General features: G+C 43.0%; 1 protein-coding gene and 1 long non-coding RNA gene across 2 annotated transcripts in view; one reads left to right on the top strand and one right to left on the bottom strand.

The window, feature by feature from the left end:
* Positions 1–22124, bottom strand: part of LOC106565306 (cadherin-22-like) — a 138792-nt gene that overhangs the window by 90227 nt on the left and 26441 nt on the right. The gene's annotated exons all lie outside the window — the stretch shown is intronic.
* Positions 1206–11291, top strand: LOC145859325 (uncharacterized). The gene is made up of 2 exons (XR_014379527.1): positions 1206–2045; positions 10845–11291. It is a non-coding gene; the product is annotated as an uncharacterized LOC145859325 (long non-coding RNA).

The raw sequence follows: 22124 nt of genomic DNA, 5'->3' as shown, positions 1-22124 counted from the left end.
GTGACACATCAGATTTCTCCACTCCCATGTCTATTCATGCTCAGCCAATCTCCCGACACGTCAAAACCAATGAGTTACAACGCAGGGGTTGAGTCTATAACACTGAATGTTCCTCAGCTCACAAATATACCTGGATGTGGGCCATATTGATCGAGGCACGTGGCCACCGTATCCCATTCCTCTTCTCTGTGATCTCTCTCATTTCACATCTCTCCTGCACTTAGCCCAGATAGGCTGGCGCTGTCATGACTGTGACCTCCACAAGCTACAGCTCTCCACAGCCTTCCACAGCATCCAAAGGTTATATGACCATATGAGTGATGATTACTTTAGTCTCTACTAGACCTGTGGTGGGATTCCACTAAGAGGCTGCTCTCTTGTGTGCTGATCTGTGCTCTACGCAAAGCCATGTGCTGTGCCCTGTCAATCAACACAAGCAGCATCAGGTAGGGGTTAGATGGCTGTGACACAAATCTAATTTCCTGGCTTGTCTTTACTGTCCAGCATCCCCTTAGAAGAGAACCACATTAGTCACAGGATTAACACAGCGGAAAACCACGCAACGTTCACCCAGCGACTCTCCAGTCAGAGAGACGGCTCTGCTTCTGACTGTGTTGATCTTTGGGGTCACTGTGAGGATGTCTCATGTGCAAATACGACTTAAAAGCATACACACGTCTACAATTTGAGAAATGCTTTCTTGCTGTTTCTACCAGACCTGGGTTCAAACACTACTTTAAATGATTTTTAAAAACTTTATCTGTGCTTGATTGAGCCTCCCTGGCTAAATGGACCAATAGAATAGTCCTACAACTGCAAATCCCACCCATTTGGCACTTCAGGTAGGGTAGAGCAAACACTCAAATAATTCATAAGATTTCAATAGTATTTGAAGCCAGGTCTTTTCTAATTAAGGGCCCTTGCAGAGTATAGGGCCCTACAAAAAGTATGCCCTTATCAGGTAAAAGTGAGGTTGTTACCAGGCAGATGTGAAGATTCACCTTTTCTGTTAGGTCAAGGAGCATGACCTTTTGAGGATAATGGTTCAGAGATTATTGGAAGATGCATGTTAAAGGTTGTGTGGATGAACACTAATGACCATTGTCCAATGAGGTTTGTCTTTGGTCCTATTGATCCACATGGATATTTTAGACACAAACTACAAATTTGCCTCAAGTCCAGAAAAATTAAGCACCATTGTGTTCATGAAGAGCAAAGTATGAGAATTACAATTATCCCTAGTGCTGTGGATCCTTGAGAAAATTTACAGAACAAGTTTGACAACGTTTTCATGTAGTATTTTTTTTTTAACTCTAGGCACTCAATGCAAAATCTAAATATTTAAACCACTACTACGGACGGCATAGTCCGAAAGAGCGGGGAGATGGATGACATTCAAAGATGACATTCAAATGTGACTTGTTTCAGGAAACTAGGCGTATGTCGCGCGTCACTAATTCACAGAGGAGCCATTTGAACGTAAACTTTTTTATTTTTATCGTAATGAATTTTTGGGCAGAAATAGCTTCTGGAACATTTGAACTTTCATGTGCCTTTATATCAAACTTGTATGCTATAATTAAATACAAATACAGTTGTTAAATTACGAGCTTATTTGGTTTAGCCACTGAAAAAGACAGGATTGGCTGAGATAATGGGTGAGCTGGACATGCCGAGAGATGAGTTCGGATTGGTCTGCCATGTTGCACGCTTCTGTCTATAACATGAACTGGTCAGTATGCCTAGGTAATCCTTTCTAACCCAGCTTTTTTTTAAGTAATCACATAGTAGAACTGCAAAAATGTTGCTCTCCACTTTCTGAAGGACCGAGTTTTGAAATCAGTGGAATGCCCGGTGGAATTACTGTAGAGTATGATAGCTAAGGAGAAAATTCTGGTGTTTGATTGCAAATATGTAGAGGGAGTCGAAAAGAGAACAAGCAGAAGGCTGGTGTGTAAAACATCTGTCTCCAGATTACATCTTCAAACTAAGTGCAACCATGGCATCCGTGACAGAGAGGGAGAAGTGTCCATCCATGTATACAGGTAAGATAGCTACATTTTCAGATATTACATGTTTCTAATTTAGTCAGAAGGTTGTTTTCATTTCAAGTTAAAGCCTACTGTTAGCTAGCAAGCTGATGTTATCCGGCTGGCTCGCTAGCCAACGTTACATGTATGATCTGTCTAGTAATATTTGCATTGCTAGGTATAGCCTAATGTTAGCTAGCTAGCTAACATTGAACCTGGTTGGTTAGTTACAGTTGAAGTCGGAAGTTTACATACACCTTAGCCAAATACATTTAAACTCAGTTTTTAACAATTCCTGACATTTAATCCTAGTAACAATTCCTTTTCTTAGGTCAGTTAGGATCACCACTTTATTTTAAGAACGTGAAATGTCAGAATAATAGTAGAGAGAGAATGATTTATTTCATCACAGTCCCAGTGGGTCAGAAGTTTAAATACACTCAATTAGTATTTGGTAGCATTGCCTTTAAATTGTTTAACTTGGGTCAAACATTTTGGGTAGCCTTCCACAAGCTTCCCACAATAAGTTGGGTGAATTTTGGCCCATTCCTCCTGACAGAGCTGGTGTAACTGAGTCAGGTTTTTAGGCCTCTTTGCTTCCGACTTCAACTGTACCTGCAGATTCATGCAGGGTGGTAACGTTATGAGTTAGGATTATGGTTCATTGTTTAGCTAGCTTGCTACATGTTTAAACAAAAGACTCCACTATGCAAGTAACCATTTCAACGTTCATGATGTCACAGCGACAACTGTCGATAAAAGTAGCTGGTAAATTCGCACTGGCTATTTACTCCGATTTCAGAGCGCACTCGGCAGAGCGAAGAATAACTGACAAATTTACGAATGCTCAACACCCGTTGAATATGGCCAGTGTCAGTAACGTTGGCAAAAAAAGCGTAATTAAATTGTTGCCAGCAGCACAGTTACAGTCACCAATGCTCTGGATAACATAAAAACAGCCTAACCAGCTCTGCTAGGGCGAGTAAAATGGTCAGAGTGAGCTGTTCTCACAGAAGTAGCTAACAAGCTAGCCAATGTTAGCCAGTTAGCCTGGGTGCTTGACTGCTGTTAGGTCAGAACCCTACTCCTCGGCCAGTGCATCCAGTGAGATTGTGTGCTCTGAATGCTCCGAGAGCAAAACGCTCTGAATTTACAAACGGACAATCTGACAACACACTGAGTTTACGAAAGCCCAGAGCGCACTCTGGCCCTCCAGATTGAATTTACGAACACACCGTAGTATAAACCAGCCTTTAGTGTTGAAATCTTTGGTTATTTGGTACATGGCCTCACATGTGAATCCTTAAAGAGATGGGTGGGGCTAAGTCTTAAGAGGGTATGAACGATGCTGAATGGATGTTGACAAAGAAGAGGTCTCCAGTAGGTTTACCAAAATATTCAAGGACATTTTCTCAAAAGTGAGGTTTCAAGTTTATCAGCTTTCAAAGCAGAATTACATTCCCATTGTTCCTCAACTGTAGTGTATGATATACCACTTTCTAGCTCGGAGTCTCTAATTTTACCCAATGTAAAAAAAATAAAAATACATTTCAAATTTTGCTGTAAAAGGCTGAATCGAGCTGGTCACAAATATGAATGGCTTAGCGCAAACAAAAGCCAAAGTTTGATCCCATTTAAGCCCCTCTCAATAAGTTATTTTCAAATTGTCAGCACAGAAAGACTTACTGTGTCCCAAACACAGTAAGTCGTTGTGTGGTGTGCTGCAATGCCATAGGCAACGCAAAGTACTATTATTGTTTTTCAAGTGTAGTTTTTTCAGAACTGTATTCACACTCGTTGTGTGCTACTGTATACTGTCAGGCTTCCACAGAAAACCCAATCTTGCTCTATAAATATCAACAAACAGAGATACACAATGCCCTGCATGCATCAGTACAGTATGTGCGCATCATATATAAAATATTATATTTTTCAGCAAAGTGGGTTTTCCCATCTTGAGTGCACCACTTGAAAAGACAAACCATTCCCTTCTCAGTTGCATAAGCAAGGGCTAGGAGCCACGCTGTGAGCGCTTAACCACCTCCTCATTATAAAGCTGGCACACCTACGGTAGTTTGTTTACCCATTACCAACTTCTGAGTGGACTGTGTGAATGAAATGTCCTCTTTCAGAAAGGGTCCATCTCGACATATAAACACAGTTTTTGTCCGAGTAAAATTAGAGATATGTGAAAAGCAGCTAGTGCTTTTGGACTTTAAATGGACGGCTGCCCATGGCTCGCAAATGGACAGAGGTAGGTAACATTAGCTTTTAACATGGCCAAATCATTTACATTAATGCCAGGGCCATTTTATTTGGAAAATAAAAAAGGAAAAACAATAAAGAGAGATGATGACCTGGTGGTTTTTAAGTGAACAGCCATTAATCAAAAAGGCATAGATAGTCCTCCACACGATGAAGCCATCTATCTCATGTTACCGTTAGCACTGGCTCCTCACGTTAGCATTGAACCAACCGGCTGACCCCCCTGCGACCCACAATTTGCTGTGCTAGCTGCTGCTTTTACCCAATATATTTGAACAGATACATGGGAGCATAATAGGGCAGCTACACTATACAGTAGGACTCTACAGAGACCATGAATGTACCGTAGGTGGGCAGAAAGACTAGCACTCACAAAAACATGCTAATGCTAATTCTACCACTAATGTTCTGACAATAGAGCCCCTAAGTGGAGCTGTCATAATACCCATAAAACCTAGTGGTCAAACAGGGAATGGTTCCAATAATTTCTTCAACAATAAATTTTTCCTATAGGGGATTTTATAAACACTTTAAAAAAGGGCTATGTTTGTGTAGGCTTACCCTGGTGTGACGTTTTGATAACTGTGTAAATCTCTCTCGGACAAGGTGACTTTTATGAATATATTATATATACACTGCTCAAAAAAATAAAGGGAACACTTAAACAACACAATGTAACTCCAAGTCAATCACACTTCTGTGAAATCAAACTGTCCACTTAGGAAGCAACACTGATTGACAATACATTTCACATGCTGTTGTGTAAATGGAATAGACAACAGGTGGAAATGATATGCAATTAGCAAGACACCCCCAATAAAGGAGTGGTTCTGCAGGTGGGGACCACAGACCACTTCTCAGTTCCTATGCTTCCTGGCTGATGTTTTGGTCACTTTTGAATTGTGGCGGTGCTTTCACTCTAGTGGTAGCATGAGACGGAGTCTACAACCCACACAAGTGGCTCAGGTAGTGCAGCTCATCCAGGATGGCACATCAATGCGAGCTGTGGCAAGAAGGTTTGCTGTGTCTGTCAGCGTAGTGTCCAGAGCATGGAGGCGCTACCAGGAGACAGGCCAGTACATCAGGAGACGTGGAGGAGGCTGTAGGAGGGCAACAACCCAGCAGCAGGACCGCTACCTCCGCCTTTGTGCAAGGAGGAGCAGGAGAAGCACTGCCAGAGCCCTGCAAATTGACCTCCAGAAGGCCACAAATGTGAATGTGTCTGCTCAAACGGTCAGAAACAGACTCCATGAGGGAGGTATGAGGGCCCGATGTCCACAGGTGGGGGTTGTGCTTACAGCCCAACACCGTGCAGGACGTTTGGCATTTACCAGAGAACACCAAGATTGGAAAATTTGCCACTGGCGCCCTTTGCTCTTCACAGATGAAAGCAGGTTCACAATTGAGCACGTGACAGATGTGACAGAGTCTGGAGACGCCGTGGAGAACGTTCTGCTGCCTGCAACATCCTCCAGCATGACCGGTTTGGCGGTGGGTCAGTCATGGTGTGGGGTGGCATTTCTTTGGGGGGCCGCACAGCCCTCCATGTGCTCGCCAGAGGTAGCCTGACTGCCATTAGGTACCGAGATGAGATCCTCAGACCCCTTGTGAGACCATATGCTGGTGCGGTTGGCCCTGGGTTCCTCCTAATGCAAGACAATGCTAGACCTCATGTGGCTGGAGTGTGTCAGCAGTTCCTGCAAGAGGAAGGCATTGATGCTATGGACTGGCCTGCCCGTTCCCCAGACCTGAATCCAATTGAGCACATCTGGGACATCATGTCTCGCTCCATCCACCAACGCCATGTTGCACCACAGACTGTCCAGGAGTTGGCGGATGCTTTAGTCCAGGTCTGGGAGGAGATCCCTCAGGAGACCATCCACCACCTCATCAGGAGCATGCCCAGGCGTTGTAGGGAGGTCATACTGGCACGTGGAGGCCACACACACACTACTGAGCCTCATTTTGACTTGTTTTAAGGACATTACATCGAAGTTGGATCAGCCTGTAGTGTGGTTTTCCACTTTAATTTTGAGTGTGACTCCAAATCTAGACCTCCATGGGTTGATAAATTGGATTTCCATTGATTATTTTTGTGTGATTTTGTTGTCAGCACATTCAACTATGTAAAGAAAAAAGTATTTAATAAGATTATTTCTTTCATTCAGATCTAGGATGTGTTGTTTAATTGTTCCCTTTATTTTTTTGAGCAGTATATATACCAGTCAAAAGTTTGGACACACCTACTCATTCAAGGGTTTATCTTTATTTTTACTATTTTCTACATTGTAGAATAATAGTGAAGACATCAAAACTATGAAAAAACATATATGTAAATAGCCTATCCAACTACCTCATCCCCAAACTGTTATTTATTTTATTTATTTTGCTCCTTTGCACCCTCATCTTCTGCACATCTATCACTCCAGTGTTTAATTGCTATATTGTAATTATTTCGCCACTATGGCCTATTTATTGCCTTACCTCACTTATCCTAGCTCATTTGCAAACACTGTATATAGACTTTTTCTATTGTATTATTGACTGTATGTTTGCTTATTCCATGTGTAACTCTGTGTTGCTGTTTGTGTCGCGCTGCTTTGCTTTATCTTGGCCAGGTCGCAGTCGTAAATGAGAACTTGTTCTCAACTAGCCTACCTGGTTAAATAAAGGTGAAAAAAAATGGAATCATGAAGTAACCAAAAAAGTCTTAAACAAGTGTTAAAATATATTTTAGATTTTAGATTCTTCAGGTTAGCCACCCTTTGCACACTCTTGGCATTGTCTCAACCAGCTTCACCTGGAATGCATTTCCAACAATCTTGAAGGAGTTCCCACATATGCCGAGCACTTGTTGGCTGCTTTTCCTTCACTCTGCAGTCCAACTCATCCCAAACCATTTCAATTGGGTTGAGTTCGGTGATTGTGAAGGCCAGGTCATCTGATGCATCACTCCATCACTCTCCTTCTTGGTCAATAGCCCTTACACAGGCTGGAGGTGTGTTGGGTCATTGTCCTGTTGAAAAAACAAATAAAGGTCCCACTAAGCGCAAACCAGATGGGATGGCATATCGCTGCAGAATGCTGTGGTACCCATGTTGGTTAAGTGTGCCTTGAATTCTACATAAATCACAGACAGTGTCACCAGCAAAGCACCCCCACACCATCACACCTCCTTCTCCATGCTTCACGGTGGGAACCACACATGCGGAGATCATCCGTTCACCTACTCTGTGTCTCACAAAGACAAGGCGGTTAGAACCAAAACTCTCTAATTTGGACTCATCAGACGAAAGGACAGATTTTCACCGGTCTAATGTCCATTGCTCGGGTATCTTGGCCCAAGCAAGTCTCTTCTTATTATTGGTGTCCTTTAGTAGTGGTTTCTTTGCAGCAATTCAACCATGAAGGCCTGATTAACACAGTCTCCTCTGAACAGTTGATGTTGACATGTGTCTGTTACTTGAACTCAGTGAAGCATTTATTTGGGCTGCAATTTCTGAGGCTGGTAACTCTAATGAACTTATCCTCTGCAACATAGGTAATTCTGGGTCTTCCTTTCCTGTAGCTGTCCTCATGAGAGCCAGTTTCATCATAGTGCTTGATGGGTTTTGCGACTGCACTTGAAGAAACTTTCAAAGTTCTTGAAATGTTCCTTATCTTCTTATGGCTTGGGGGCAGTATTTCGACCTCTGGATGAGAAGTGTGCCCAAAGTAAACTGCCTATTACACAGGCCCAGATGCTAGGAAATGTATATAATTGATAGATTTGGATAGAAAACACTCTCAAGTTTCCAACACTGTCAAAATAATGTCTGTGAGTATAACAGAACTCATATGGCAGGCGAAAACCTGAGGAAAATCCATCCAGGAAGTGGGATTTTTTGATGTGGGTGCTTTCCAATTGAAAGCCTATACAGTATCTAATGGGTTAGGACCCAGATTGCATTTCCTATGGCTTCCACTAGATGTCAACAGTCTTTAGACATTGTTTCAGGCTTTTTTTCTGAAAAATGAAGAAGAATGAGACCTTTCTGTCAGTGGACTGTAGAATCATGCAGTGCTGGTTTGCGCACGTCATTCGTTGTTTTTCCTTTCTATTGAATACGCTATTGTCCGGTTGAAATTGTATCGATTATTTAGACAATTGACAACCTGAGGATTAATTATAAACATAATTTGACATGTTTCGATTAACTTTACCGGTACTATTAGGATGTATTCGTCTGCATGTTTTGACTGCCTTTGAGCCAGTGGATTACTGAACACAACGCGCCAACAAAACAGTTTTTGGGATATAAAGGGGGACTTTTTCGAAGAAAAAAAACATATTTTATTGTGTAGCTGGGACTCTTGTGACTGCAACCAGATGAAGATCTTCAAAGGTAAGTGATTAATTATATCACTATTTCTGACTTTCGTGACTCCTCTACTTGGTTGGAAAATGTTTGTATGCTTTTGTAAGCGTGGCGCTGTCCTCAGATAATCGCATGGTATGCTTTCGCCGTAAAGCCTTTTTGAAATCTGAAATGGATTAACAAGAAGTTCATCTTTAAGCCGATGTATAACACTTGTATTTTTGTGAATGTTTATTATGACTATTTCTGTATTTTGAATTTGGCGCTCTGAAATTTCACTGGATGTTGTCGAGGTGGGTCGCTAGCGGAACGCCTGCGCCAGAGAGGTTATTGACTGACCTTCATGTCTTAAAGTAATGATGGACTTTCGCTTCTCCTTGCTTATTTGAGCTGTTCTTGCCATAATATAGACTTGGTCTTTTACCAAATACCAAATCTTCTGTATACCAACCCTACCTTGTCACAAAACAACTGATTGGCTAAAACACATTAAGAAGGAAATAAATTCCACAAATTAACTTTTAACAAGGCACATCTGTTAATTGAAATGCATTCCAGGTGACAACCTCATGGTTGTGAGAATGCCAAGAGTGTGCAAAGCTGTCCTTAAGGCAAAGGGTGGTTACTTTGAAGAATCTCAAACATAAAATATATTTTGAATTGTTTAAGATCACTTCTCTGGTTACTTTATTATTCCTTAAGTGTTATTTCATAATGTTGATGTCTTCACTATTATTCTACAATGTATAAAAGAGTATGTCCAAACTTTTGACTGGTACTGCATATGTATGTATATATTTACTCTCAGATTCGAAAATACTCATTAGCATCAAAGTATACATCATACAAGAATACAAATCCCTTCAAGCTCCTGCACGTTATCTCTAGCTGACACCTTTGCTAACAGGTTTTGTGTCAATTTAAAACTTGCACAAGACAGTTTAAAGAATTGTCCATTTAAAGAAAGTTAGCCAATGTATTCATTACTACATTTAGCTAACATTAGATAGTTAACCCATAGATTCGTACCTTTGCTTCGATTCAGCAGTCTCATCCAGATCTTCATGGCATTAGTTTTTTTTATGATAGCCACATTAGCAGCCAATTAGCATTACATTTTTTGGGGGGTAAACACAATCGAATATATTTATAAAAGTCACCTTGTCCTAGAGAGATTTACACGGTTATCAAAACGTCATGCCAGGGAAAGCCTACATGAAACACAGACTTTGTTTGAAGTGTTTCTAAAAACGCCAATGGGAAAAATGAATGGTGGAAAAACTATTGGAACCATTTCCTTGTTTGACTGCTAGGTTGTATTGGTATTATGACTCATACTGTGGTACTCTATATTCATACACTTTTATCTATCGACATTTTGATCCCTTATCATAGATCTAAAAGTATAACCTTCATAACATGTCCTGCAACACCTAACTACCAAGTGCAAACTATGCACCAACTGAAAACTGTCAGTAACTGGAAAATGTGTGTGTGACGATAGATAATGTCTCTGATGCTAACAGAGACATTTCTCTGCTTGGTGACCTGAATATAACTGGTTATCATCTACACTGAACAAAAATATCAAAGCAACATGTAAAGTGTTGGTCCCATGTTTTGTGAGCTGAAATAAAAAAAAAAGAAATTTCTCTCAAATTTTGTGCACAAATGTGTTTACATCCCTGTTAGTGAGCATTTCTCCTTAACCAAGATAATCCATTGACCTGACAGGTGTGACATATCAAGAAGGTGTACAGCGTGATCACGACACAGGTGCACCTTGTGCTGGGGACAATAAAAGGCCACTCTGAAATGTGCAGTTTTGTGAGACAACACAATGCCACATATGTCTAAAGTTTTGAGGGAGCGTGCAACTGGCATGCTGACTGCAGGAATGTCCTCCAGAGCTGTTGCCAGATAATTGAATGTTCATTTCTCTTCCATAAGCTGCCTCTAGCATTGTTTTAGAGAATTTGGCACTAGGTCCAACCGGCCTCACAACCACAGACCATGTGTATGGCATCGTGTGAGCGAGCAGTTTGCTGATGTCAAAGCTGTGAACAGAGTGCCCCATGGTGGTGGTAGGGTTATGTTATGGGCAGGCATAAGCTATGGACAATGAACACAATTGCATTTTATTGATGGCAATTTTATGCCATTCATCCGCCGCCTTCTTCTCATGTTTCAGGATGATAATGCATGGCCCCATGTTGCAAGAATGTACACACAGTTCCTGGAGGCAAGTTCTTCCATGGCCGGCATACTCACCAGACATGTCACCCATTGAGCATGTTTGGAACGCTCTCGATCGATGTGTACGACAGCGTGTTCCAGTTCCTGCCAATATCCAGAAAATGCGCACAGCCATTGAAAAGGAGTGGGACAACATTCCACAATCAACAGCCTGATCAACTCTAGGAGATGTGTCGTACTGCGTGAGGCAAATGGTGGTCATGCCAGATACTGACTGGTTTTCTGATCCACGCCCCTATCTTTTTTTTAAGGTACTGTGACCAACAGATGCATATTTGTATTCCCAGTCACGTGAAATCCATAAATTATGGCCTAATGAAATGATTTCAATTTAATGATTTCCTTATATGAACTGTAAGTCAATAAAATCGTTGAAATTGTTGCATGTTGCGTTTATATTTTTGTTCAGTATATGTGTCCCCTCAAGAGGAAGCTTCTTACTGTGACTAATGCCTGTAACATGACTCAGGTTATCACTCAACCATCTACTATATACCAATAGTGTTGGATCTGTGACATCCACTTGTATTGATCATATCTTCACCATTGCTGCAGAGCTTTGCTCCAAAGCAATTTCAGTTCCAATTGGCTCTAGTGAACATAACATTGTGGCAATAAAAAGGGAAGACAAAGTACCAAAGGCAGGGCCTAAAGTTATTTATAAGAGATCATACAAAATGTTTTCTAAGGACTCTTTTGTTGAAGATAATATTGTGTATTTGGAGTAGAATCCAGATGCAGCACTTATAATTTTTTTATTGACAATTTTTGACAAGCAAGCACCTGTTAAGAAACTAACTGTGAGAACTGATAGAGCCCTCTGGATCGATGATGAATTGAAAAATGTTATGGTTCAAATAAATGATGCTAAAAAGGTGGCAAACAACTCAGGCTGCTCAGCTGACTGGTTGACATACTGTTGTGACTAAACTTAACAACACAAAAATAAGAATGATATAACCAAAACAAGATAAATGACATAAAAAACTATGGGAAAAGACTTTGGAGCACCATACATTATATTATGGGCAGAAAACTCAATCATTCAAGTTGATGGGTCAATTATAACAAAATCTTTTGATATAGCCTGTCATTTCAATGACTATTTTACCAGTAAAGTGAAAAAACTGAGAAGTGAAATGACAACATTGATCAGTGAACCATGATATTTGTGTATTAAAGATCTAATAGTGAAAGCGAAGGATTGCCTGGTCAAGTTTGTGTGGAAGAGGTGGAAAAAACGTTTGTTATCCATTAATAATGATAAGCTACCAGGTATAGACAACTTATATGGGAAAACAATTGAGAATTGAGAATGCTAGCAGACTGTATTGCCAACACTATTTGCAATCTCTTTAACCAAAGCCTAATGGAGTGTGTTGAAAGGTTTGGAAGGAAGATAAAGTAATTCCACTGCCTAAAATAGTAAAGCTTGCTCAAATAGCCGCCCAATCAGTTTTCTGCCTGTTCTTAGTAAACTAATGGAGGAAATTGTGTTTGAACAAGTTAACTACTGATTTCAGGATGCATTTGGGAAGGGGACTTAGCTTCTAATGCACTGACTAAGATGGCTGATGATTGGCTAAAATAAATGGATAATAAGATGATAGTTGTAGTTGTATTGTTAGATTTCATTGCAGCATTTGAAGTTATTGATCATCATTTGTTATTGATAAAACTAGCTTGTTATGGCTTTTCATCACCTGCCATCACATGGTTGGAGAGTTAATTATCCAATAGAACTCAGAGTTTTCTTCAACAGAAGCTTCTCTAACATCAGAAATGTACAGTGTGGTATCCCTCAGGTGAGTTGCCTTGGGCCATTACTCTTGTTTACTTTTACAAATGATTTGCTATGTAAAAATGACTATGTATGCTGATGATTACACACTCTACACATCAGCACCTACAGCCAGTAACCTCACTGAGAGTCTTTGCAAGCAATTATAGTCAGTGTCAGAATGGGTAATTAACCTGTTAGGGCTAGGGGGCAGTATTGACACGGCTGGATAAAAAACATACCCGATTTAATCTGGTTACTACTCCTGCCCAGTAACTAGAATATGCATATAATTATTGGCTTTGGATAGAAAACACTCCAAAGTTTCTAAAACTGTTTGAATGGTGTCTGTGAGTATAACAGAACTCAAATGGCAGGTCAAAACCTGAGAGATTCCTTTACAGGAAGTGGCCTGTCTGACCATTTATTGTCTTTCTTTGACATCTCATTCCATTACAAAGGATCTCTGCGGTAACGTGACACTTCCCACGGCTCCAATAGGCTCTCAGAGCCCGGGAATAACCTGAATGTCGTCATTCCAGCCCCAGGCTGAAACACATTATCGCCTTTCTCAAGTGGCCGATCAAGGGACTGTGGGCTTAGGCGCATGCACTGGCCGCCCCCGTCTTTGTGTTTTTTCCTCTCTTTGCCGAAAAGGAGATTCCCGGTCGGAATATTATCGCTTTTTTACGAGATAAATTGCATAAAAATTGATTTTAAACAGCGGTTGACATGCTTCGAAGTACGGTAATGGAATATTTAGACATTTTTTGTCACGAATTGCGCCATGCGCACGACCCTGATTTACCATTTCGGATAGTTTCTGGAACGCACGAACAAAACGCCGCTATTTGGATATAACGATGGATTATTTGGGACCAAACCAACATTTGTTATTGAAGTAGAAGTCCTGGGAGTGCATTCTGATGAAGACAACAAAGGCAATAACATTTTTGTTATAGTAAATCTGATTTTGGTGAAGGCTAAACTTGCCGGGTGTCTAAATAGCTAGCCCGTGATGGCTGGGCTATCTACTGAGAATATTGCAAAATGTGCTTTCACCGAAAAGCTATTTTAAAATCGGACATATCGAGTGCATAGAGGAGTTCTGTATCTATAATTCTTAAAATAATTGTTATGCTTTTTGTGAACGTTTATCGTGAGTAATTTAGTAAATTGTTAGCAAATTCCCCGGAAGTATGCTAGTTCTGAACGTCACATGCTAATGTAAAAAGCTGTTTTTTGATAAAAATATGAACTTGATTGAACAAAACATGCATGTATTGTATAACATAATGTCCTAGGTGTGTCATCTGATGAAGATCATCAAAGGTTAGTGCTGCATTTAGCTGTCTTCTGGGTTTTTGTGACATTATATGCTAGCTTGAAAAATGGGTGTCTGATTATTTCTGGCTGGGTACTCTGCTGACATAATCTAATGTTTTGCTTTCGTTGTAAAGCCTTTTTGAAATCGGACAGTGTGGTTAGATTAACGAGAGTCTTGTCTTTAAATAGCTGTAAAATAGTTATATGTTTGAGAAATTGAAGTAATAGGATTTTTAAGGTATTTGAAAATCGCGCCACTGGATTACACTGGCTGTTACGTAGGTGGGACGATTACGTCCCGCCTAGCCCATAGAGGTTAACCTGTTAGGGCTAGGGGGCAGTATTTGCACGGCTGGATAAAAAAATGTACCCGATTTAATCTGGTTACTAATTCTACCCAGTAACTAGAATATGCATATACTTATTATATATGGATAGAAAACACCCTAAAGTTTCTAAAACTGTTTGAATGGTGTCTGTGAGTATAACAGAACTCATTTGGCAGGCAAAACCCTGAGACAGATTCTGACAGGAAGTGGATAACTGATGTGTTGTATTACCTTTAAACCTATGCCATTGAAAAACACAGGGGCTGAGGAATATTTTGGCACTTCCTATTGCTTCCACTAGATGTCACCAGCCTTTACAAAGTGTTTTGAGTCTTCTGGAGGGAGATCTGACCGAACAAGAGCCATGGAACGATGATGGCCCATTAGACACCTGGCGCGCGAGTTCATGTTGGGTACCCTCGTTCCAATACGTTATAAAAGAGAATGCATTCGTCCACCTTAAATATTATTCATGTTCTGGTTAAAAAAGGCCCTAATGATTTATGCTATACAACGTTTGACATGTTTGAACGAACGTAAATATATTTTTTCCCCTCGTTCATGAAGTGAAGTCCGGCGGGCTTAGATCATGTGCTAACAAGACGGAGAGTTTTGGACATAAATGATGAGCTTTTTTGAACAAAACTACATTCGTTATGGACCTGTGATACCTGGAAGTGACATCTGATGAAGAGAATCAAAGGTAATGGATTATTTACATAGTATTTTCGATTTTAGATCTCCCCAACATGGCGGCTAGTCTGTATCGCAACGCGTATTTTTCTGGGCGCAGTGCTCAGATTATTGCAAAGTGTGATTTCCCAGTAAGGTTATTTTTAAATCTGGCAAGTTGATTGCGTTCAAGAGATGTAAATCTATAATTCTTTAAATGACAATATAATATTTTACCAATGTTTTCTAATTTTAATTATTTAATTTGTGGTGCTGACTTGAATGCCGGTTATTGGAGGGAAACGATTTCCTGAACATCAACGCCACAGTAAAACGCTGTTTTTGGATATAAATATGAACTTGATAGAACTAAAAATGCATGCATTGTCTAACACAATGTCCTAGGAGTGTCATCTGTTGGAGATTGTAAAAGGTTAGTGCATAATTTTAGCAGATTTTATGGTTTTGGTGACGCCTGTCTTTGAATTGGCACAACATTACACACAACTCTTGTAAATGTACTGTCCTAACATACTCTAAATGTATGCTTTCGCCGTAAAACCTTTTTGAAATCGTAAAACGTGGTTAGATTAAGGAGATGTTTATCTTTCAAAGGGTGTAAAATAGTTGTATGTTTGAAAAATTTGAATTTTGACATTTATTTGGATTCAAATTTGCCGCTCTTGAAATGCAACTGCTGTTGATGGAGTGCACCACGGGTGGGACGCTTGCGTCCCACCTAGCCCATAGAGGTTAATGTGACTCATCTCATCCAAAACGTTGACTCAAGTTTGCCAAAAAGCACCTGGAAGCACCTGGATGATCATCAAGACTCTTGGAAGAATGCCCTATGGACGACATGGGTCCCATTATGCCTGACGAAAACCAAACACTACATTCCACAGTAAGAACCTTATACAAACGATCAAGCATGATGGTGCTAGTGTGATGGTTTAAGGATGCCTTGCTGCCTCGGGACCTGGACGACGATAATGGAAGAAACCATGAATTCTACTCTGTATCAGATAATTCTATATGAGAATGTCAGGCCATCTTCTGTGAGCTGAAGCTGAAGCGCAGCTGGGTCATGCAGCAAGACAATGATCTAAAACGCACAGTCAAGTCTACCTGAAAATATCTAAAAAGCAACAAATTGTAAGTTTTGGAATGGCCTAGTCAAAGTCCAGACCTAATCCCTATTGAGATGTTGTGGCAGGACTAGAAATTAGCAGTTAATGCTTCAAAACCCACAAACGTCACTGAGTTAAAGCAGTTCTGTATGGAAGACTGGGCCACAATTTCTCCACAGCAACGTGAGAGACTGATCAACAACTGCAGCAAGCGCTTGATTGGGGTCATTGCAGCTAAAGGTGACACAAATTAAATAAGTATGTAATTGTTGTGTTACTTGTTCACTCAGGTTCCTAATATTAGGTTTTGGTTTAAGATCTGATAACATTCTGTATAAAAATATGCAAAAGTAGAGAAAATTAGAAAGGGGGCAAATACTTTTTCACAGGCCTGCATTCAGAAAGTATTCAGAGCCCTTCCCTTTTTCCACATTTTGTTATGTTACAGCCTTATCCTAAAATTGATTAAATAAAAAAATGTCCTCATCAATCTACACACAATACCCCATAATGACAAAGCGAAAACAGGTTTGTAGAAAATTTTTAAAAATGAAATACCTTATTTACATAAGTATTCAGACCCTTTGCTATGAGACTCGAAATTGAGCTCAGGTGCATCCTGTTTCCATTGATCATTCTTGAGATGTTTCTACAACTTGATTGGAGTCCATCTGTGATAAATTCAATTGATTGGACATGATTTAGAAAGGCACACACCTGTCTATATAAGGTCCCTCAGTTGACAGTGAATGTGAGAGCAAAAAGCAAGCCAAGAGCTTAAAGGAATTGTCCATAGAGCTCAGAGACAGGATTGTGTTGAGGCACAGATCTGGGGTAGGGTACCAAAACATTTCTGCATAACTGAGGGTCCCCAAGAACACAGGGCTTCCATCATTCTTAACCTCTTGGGGCTAGGTGGGACGCTAGCGTGCCACCCGTGGTGCACTCCATCAACAGCAGGTGCATTTCAAGAGCGGCAAATTTGAATCCAAATAAATGTCAAAATTCAAATTTTTCAAAAATACAACTATTTTACACCATTTGAAAGATAAACATCTCCTTAATCTAACCACGTTTTACGATTTCAAAAAGGTTTTACGGCGAAAGCATAAATTTAGAGTATGTTAGGACAGTACATTTACAAGAGTTGTGTGTAATGTTTTGTCAAGTCAAAGACAGGGTCACCAAAACCATAAAACCAGCTAAAATGATGCACTAACCTTTTACAATCTCCATCAGATGACACTCCTAGGACATTATGTTAGACAATGCATGCATTTTTAGTTCTATCAAGTTCATATTTATATCCAAAAACAGCGTTTTACTATGGCATTGATGTTGAGGAAATCGTTTCCCTCCAATAACCGGCAGTCAAGTCAGCGTCACAAATTAAATAATTAAAATTAGAAAACATTGGTAAAATATTATATTGTCATTTAAAGAATTATAGATTTACATCTCTTGAACGCAATCAACTTGCCAGATTTAAAAATAACCTTACTGGGAAATCACACTTTGCAATAATCTGAGCACTGCGCCCAGAAAAATACGCGTTGCGATACAGACTAGACGTCATGTTGGGGAGATCTAAAATCGAAAATACTATGTAAATAATCCATTACCTTTGATTCTCTTCATCAGATGTCACTTCCAGGTATCACAGGTCCATAACGAATGTAGTTTTGTTCAAAAAAGCTCATCATTTATGTCCAAAAATCTCCGTCTCGTTAGCACATGATGTAAGCCAGCCGGACTTCTCGTCATGAACGAGGGGAAAAAATATATTTCCGTTCGTTCAAACATGTCAAACGTTGTATAGCATAAATCATTAGGGCCTTTTTTAACCAGAACATGAATAATATTCAAGGTGGACGAATGCATACTCTTTTATAACGTATTGGAACGAGGGTACCCAACATGAACTAGCGCGCCAGGTGTCTAATGGGACATCATCGTTCCATGGCTCTTGTTCGGTCAGATCTCCCTCCAGAAGACTCAAAACACTTTGTAAAGGCTGGTGACATCTAGTGGAAGCAATAGGAAGTGCCAAAATATTCCTAAACCCCTGTGTTTTTCAATGGGATAGGTTTAAAGTCAATACAACACATCAGGTATCCACTTCCTGTCAGAAAATGTCTCAGGGTTTTGCCTGCCAAATGAGTTCTGTTATACTCACAGACACCATTCAAACAGTTTTGGAAACTTTAGAGTGTTTTCTATCCATATATAATAAGTATATGCATATTCTAGTTACTGGGTAGGATTAGTAACCAGATTAAATCGGGTACATTTTTTTTATCCAGACGTGCAAATGCTGCCCCCTAGACCCAACAGGTTAAATGGAGGAAGTTTGGAACCACCAAGACTCTTCCTAGAGATGGTCGGGGGAGAAAGGCCTTGGTCAGGGAGGTGAACAAGAACCCAATGATCACGCTGACAGAGCTCCGGAGTTCCTCTGTGGAGATGGGAGAACCGTTCAGAAGGACAACCATCCCCGCAGCACTCCACCAATCAGTCCTTTATGGTAGAGTGGCCAGACGGAAGCCACTTGTCACGGGTACTTAGGGCAGGAGGAAGGAGTCAAATGCAGGAGATATCGTCCAGTAGCTCGAAGTTTATTCACACCCAAACACTAGGTGATCAAAAGACACTGGGAGTGCACAATACCCAAAAGGGAAACAGGTCATCCACAAAGGGAAAATCACGCACGGGGCGCAGCCCGGCGAGAAAATAAATCCTCCAATATAAAAACGATAGAGAAGAAACGGCCACAGCGTAAACCCGCTGACAAACAAACAATCCCGCACAACACACAACCCCAAAGGAACAAACTAAATACCCCGCCACTAATGACAGAAATGACAACAGGTGCTGACCTAGACAGACAAAACACAATGAACACAGAAACACAGATCGGCGGCAGCTAGTAGACCGGTGACGACGACCGGCGAGCGCCGCCCGGCCGAGGAGGGGCACCATTTTCTGTGGATACTGTGACAGTACCCCTCCCCTGACGCGCGGCTCCCGCAGCGCGCCGACGCCAGCCTCGGGACAACCCGGAGGGCGAGGCGCCGGCCGGTCCGGACGGAGACGATGGAACTCCTGGAGCATAGTGGGATCCAAAATGTCCTCCACCCAAACCCAGCACCTCTCCTCCGGGCCGTACCCCTCCCAGTCCACGAGGTACTGCAGGCCCCCTACCCGACGTCGGGAGTCCAGGATGGCCCGGACTGTGTACGCCGGGGCCCCCCCGATGTCCAGGGGGGGCGGAGGGACCCCCCGCACCTCAGCGTCCTGCAGTGGACCAGCTACCACCGGCCTGAGGAGAGACACATGAAACGAGGGGTTAATGCGGTAATATGAAGGGAGTTTTAACCTATAACACACCTCGTTTATTCTCCTCATGACTTTGAACGGCCCCACAAATCGCGGACCCAGCTTCCGGCAGGGCAGGCGGAGGGGCAGGTTCCGGGTCGAGAGCCAGACTCTATCCCCTGGATTGTATACGGGAGCCTCACTGCGGCGGCGGTCAGCGCTCTCCTTCTGTCGCCCGATAGCCCGTTTCAGGCACTCCTGGACAGCCCTCCAGGTCTCCTGAGAGCGCTGTACCCATTCCTCCACCGCAGGGGCCTCCGTCTGGCTCTGCTGCCAAGGCACCAGGACCGGCTGATAACCTAATACAACTTGGAAAGGTGACAAGTTAGTGGAGGAGTGGCGTTGAGAGTTCTGGGCCATCTCGGCCCATGGCACGAACCTCGACCACTCCCCTGGCCGGTCCTGGCAATATGACCGCAGAAACCTGCCCACATCCTGGTTGATGCGTTCTACCTGCCCATTACTCTCGGGGTGGAAACCCGAGGTCAGGCTGACCGAGACCCCAGCCTCTCCATAAACGACCTCCACACTCTGGAGGTGAACTGGGGACCCCGATCAGATACGATGTCCTCGGGCACCCCGTAGTGCCGGAAGACATGGGTGAATAGGGCCTCCGCTGTCTGTAGGGCCGTAGGAAGATCGGCAACGGGAGCAGACTGCAGGACTTCGAGAACCGATCCACAACAACCAGGATCGTCGTGTTCCCCTGAGATCGCGGGAGATCAGTTAGGAAATCCACCGAGAGGTGAGACCAAGGTCGCTGTGTAACGGGGAGGGGCTGTAGTTTCCCTCGAGGCAGGTGCCTAGGAGCCTTGCACTGGGCGCACACCGAACAGGAGGAGACATAGTGTATTACATCCTCAGCCAAGGTGGGCCACCAGTACTTCCCTTTCAGGCCTCGCACTGTCCGTTCCACCCCAGGATGACCCGAGGAGGGTAAAGTGTGGGCCCATCGGATCAGGCGATCGCGAACACCAAGCGGAACGAACCTCAGACCCGCGGGACATTGAGGCGGAATGGGTTCTGACTGAACCGCCCGCTCGATGTCCGCATCCACCTCCCATACTACCGGCGCCACTAGACAGGACGCAGGAAGTATGGGATCGATGGTCCTCTCCTCGGTGTCATAGAGACGCGACAGTGCGTCGGCCTTCCGGTTCCGAGAACCCGGAATGTATGAAAGGGTGAACTGAAACCTAGTAAAGAACATAGCCCACCTGGCTTGACGAGGATTCAGTCTCCTCGCTGCCCGGATGTACTCCAGGTTACGGTGGTCGGTCCAGATGAGAAAAGGGTGACGTGCCCCCTCAAGCCAATGTCTCCACACTGTCAAAGCCTTGACCACAGCTAACAACTCCCTGTCCCCCACATCGTAGTTGCGCTCCGCCGGGCTTAGCTTCCTAGAAAAGAAAGCGCAGGGGCGGAGCTTCAGAGGAGCGCCCGAACGCTGTGACAGAACTGCTCCTACCCCAGCTTCGGACGCGTCCACCTCCACCACGAATGGCAAAGAGGGATCCGGATGCGCCAGCACCGGAGCGTCAGTAAACAGAACCTTCAGATGACGGAAGGCCCTGTCCGCCTCCGCCGACCACCGCAGCCGCACCGGACCCCCCTTCAGCAGTGAGGTAATGGGAGCTGCCACCTGACCAAAACCCCGGATAAACCTCCAGTAATAATTGGCGAACCCCAAAAACCGTTGCACCTCCTTCACCGTGGTAGGGGTAGGCCAATTACGCACAGCCGTAACGCGGTCACAATCCATCACCACCCCTGTGGTGGAAATGCGATATCCTAGGAAAGAGACGGCTCATTTGGAGAACTCACATTTCTCAGCCTTGACGTATAGGTTATGCTCCAGCAGCCGCCCAAGCACTCTGCGCACCAAAGCCACATGCTCGGCACGGGTAGCGGAGTAGATCAAGATGTCATCGATGTACACCACCACCCCCTGTCCGAGCATGTCTCGGAGAACCTTGTCCACAAAGGATTGGAAGACAGCGGGAGCATTTTTTAACCCATACGGCATGACGAGGTACTCATAATGGCCAGATGTGGTACTAAATGCGGTTTTCCACTCGTCTCCCCCTCGGATACGCACCAGATTATACGCACTCCTGGGATCTAGTTTGGTGAAGAAGCGTGCCCCGTGGAATGACTCCACTGCCGTAGCAATGAGAGGTAGTGGGTAACTGAACCCCACTGTGATGGAATTTAGACCTCTATAGTCAATGCACGGGCGCAGGCCACCCCCTTCTTCTTCACAAAAAAGAAACTCGAGGAGACGGGTGATTTAGATGGCCGTATGTATCCCTGTCTCAAGGACTCCGTGACGTATGTCTCCATAGCCACCGTCTCCTCCTGAGACAGAGGATACACATGACTCCTAGGAGGGACCGCGTCAGCTTGGAGATTTATCGCACAATCCCCCTGTCGATGGGGTGGTAATTGAGTCGCCTTCGTTTTCCTGAAGGCGATAGCCAAATCGGCATATTCAGAAGGAATGTGCACGGTAGAGACTTGGTCTGGACTCTCCACCGTGGTTGCACCGATGGAAACTCCTACACACCTACCTGAGCACTCCCGTGACCACCCCTTAAGAGCCC

The sequence above is a fragment of the Salmo salar genome, chromosome 12 (assembly GCF_965601325.2).
Source record: "Salmo salar chromosome 12, fSalSal1, whole genome shotgun sequence".
NCBI classification, from domain to species: domain Eukaryota; kingdom Metazoa; phylum Chordata; class Actinopteri; order Salmoniformes; family Salmonidae; genus Salmo; species Salmo salar.
Note: the sequence above shows the minus strand (reverse complement) of the source record. Positions and strands in the feature narration are given on the sequence as shown.